Source organism: Oryzias melastigma, linkage group LG2, assembly GCF_002922805.2.
Source record: "Oryzias melastigma strain HK-1 linkage group LG2, ASM292280v2, whole genome shotgun sequence".
In the NCBI taxonomy this organism is placed as follows: Eukaryota; Metazoa; Chordata; class Actinopteri; order Beloniformes; family Adrianichthyidae; genus Oryzias; species Oryzias melastigma.
Genome location: NC_050513.1, coordinates 329,819 through 333,011, shown reverse-complemented (window position 1 = coordinate 333,011; position 3,193 = coordinate 329,819).

Sequence of the window (3,193 nt, the reverse complement as noted above, 5' to 3'; positions counted from 1 at the left end):
AAAAAAAAAAAAAAAAAAAACTGGTAACCAGCAAGCTTCTAAGTTTTTGTGAGAAAATTAAAATTTTCTTTCGGAGATTTTAATTCAGGAACAAAGACAAAGGGGCTAAAAGAACAAAAGGACAATTTGTTTCTGTTTGTTCAGAAAAGACGTGTTTATGTGTTTGCTTTTGGTTGGTATTGAAAAGAGAGACCTCATTTCTGTAAAAATTTAGAAAATTTGATTTTACTTTTAAATCAGTATAGAAAATACAATTCAAAGCATATTTTTGTCCTTTATATACACAAATTCATGGTATTTTTATAATGGACAAATGATCAAAAAACTGTAAAAAATAAACTTCTAAGCATGTTTTTTGGTCATTTGGAGGATCTTCATTGAAGAATCTGTATATATTTTGGTTTAGTCTGTCATCTTTGTTCAGATTTTTAAAAGCAGAGGTTTGGTCAAAGCAGAGCTTTGCTCATCTGCATGTTTGATCATAAACGATAGAAACCAACCGTTTGACGGATGTTCACAGGAGAACCCAGACAAACTGCATCTGAACGGCTTTGTTCTCCTCCTGTGATTTATTTGAAGAGTTTGGAAGATAACAAACATTTCTAGGACAAAAGGACAGCAGAGGAGCAAAGTTCAGAAAGACGTTTGGATGGAGGAGAAATCAGCAAAAAAACAAAGAAGGCAAACAAACAAACTGAAGAGAGAAAGAGTTTTAAGGAAGCAATAAAAAAGGTTTGAGGTCCAGTGAAGGTGAAGAAATCTGTCAAAGAAAACCTGAAAATAGAAAAGATTAAATCAGTTCAATAAGAGAAAATCTTTTTAGATAAAAAATGTCAAGAGCAAAAAGGAAACAAAACTGAGAAAAAAATGATAAAACGGCAGGTAGTCACATTTTCTTTTAAATTTTCAGTCCACCTTGAAAAGAAAGTGTATTTTCATGCAGTTGTTTTATTTTCTCAGATTGAAATAATGTAGCTTAAAAAGGAAATACGAATCAAAGCAAAATAATTGAGGTTTACCTGCTTTCATCGGACACTACTGCCCCCTGCCAGAACCTTTGGGAACTTGGACCAGACTCGCTTTGATTGGCTCAAGACAAGTAAAAAAAATGTTTTAATTAAAAAAAAATAAGTTATGACTAAAGTCATTTAATGTTATACATCTTGTTTTTCTGTCATTTTTTTACAGCTTTGTAAAGTCCTCCTGCAACTGTTGTGTAGAGAACCACACCAGGGTTCACTTTCAAGTGAAGGCTCTTATTTTGAAGTAGATCAGTTTTTCTCTGCACCAGAGTTGACAAACGATCAGACCAACAAAGTCTGACGTGGACAGAGCAGCCACAGGCTAAAAACCAGCCGCCGTGTTGTACAGAGTTTTTTAGTGAAAAACCACACAAACAGCAACAAAATGAGTGTGTGAAGTTGCAGCTCGGCATCAGGTTAAGTTAAGGTTTCGTTCCTGTCATTTCCTTCAGAGCTCAAAGAGAAGGTTTCATTTGTGAGGATGGGACTCTGATAGCCGTTTCTCTGCAGGAAATTGCTGCGTGAAAATCACTTATACAGGAAACGAGCGGTACAAATGCGACACAATGTCCCCGCCAGCAATCTGCATCTGATTTTTACTCCTATTATTGTTGTTTTGTCATTTCCAAGGAAATGTCAGGCTGATTCTGAGAAAAAAAGGAGTCTGCGTGAAGGTCTGATGCAGGAGAAGCTAAACAGACACTGTACCACAGCCACCACACCACAGTGAATGTATACGAGTTTGAATCAACCCCCTCACAGCTGGAAGGTGTCTGTGCAGAAGTTTGGTCTAAAGAGGATCATGTGATAATTCAGCAAACAGAAACCTGCTTTAATGGAGCAGATTCTGCTGCACACAACCACGCTCGTCCTCTATAATCCTGTTTACCTCAAACCACATTCATCAATAAGTCCTTCCTCAATAGAACGTACGCATGGGGACGTCCAGAAAACACCCGAAACTCAACTTTTTACAAGCTTTAGCTCAAATATTGATTCAGATTAAAGGATCACAAAGTCGAGGTCACTCAGAACAAAACAGCACGCGCAGGTTTACAGGAAGTGGATTTAACAAATTAAAAGCTGTCAGTTTAAAAACAAAACACAGTTTTTAGTTTATATATTACTAATATGGATAATTTACCTGCGTGCTTTATACAGCGTACTGTTAGTGTTAAATGGATAATCCAGATATAATCCTAAAATCCTACTTTTTGATCTTTATTTACTAAAATAATTAGCATAAATCTTTCATAAAAACAGCTGAAACTTAATGTATATTCAACTTTTTAAAAGACTAATGTAAAAAAATATGAATAAAAACAACAAAATTGGCTAAAAGTAAAGATTTCATTAGAATAAAATTATACAAATACAAGAAAAAAGCAAACATTTACAAGGATAGTGTTGTTAAATAAAAGTAAAAAAAAATAACTGTCAACATTTTATGAAAATAAAATAATACAATTATAGGAAAAAGACCAAATAATAAAGCAAAAAATCAAGATGAGACTATCATTGTGTAAAAATATGAAAAAAGTCCACATTTCATAAGAATAAAGTTGCATTGTTATGGTACAAAAAAGTCTAAATTTTAAATAAAAAAAAACAATGTTACATAAAAAAGGTATGCAATAATGAAAAGAAGCAACAATTTTCCAGAATGTTATACAATTATTGTGAAGAAAATAACATTTTATAAGACTCGACTTGTGCAAGTATATGAAAAAAGTTGTGCAATTATGATAATTTACGAGAATAGAGTAACAAAATTAAAAGAAAGCAATTGTACAATCATAAACAGAAAGAAATTCATAATTTATGAGAATAATTTTAAATTTATGAGTAAAAAAATCACGTGTTTAAAAGAAATTACAAAATTTGGAAGAAAAAGAAAAAAAAATAAGAAAAAAGTTGTGCAATTACGATAATTTACGAGATAAAAGTAACAAAATTATAAAAAATAAAGAAACTGTACAATCATAAAGACAAAAATAAGTAATTTATGAGAACAATGTTAAAATTTTACTAAAAAAAGTAACAAATTTGGAAGAAAAGAAAAGTTTCTAAAAAGTTTATTTTATTTTTACAAGGGAAAAGTCCTGCCTTAATAGAAATAAAAGTTGCATTTAGTTAGAACGATATTTCAACAGAGATAATGGAAATCACTC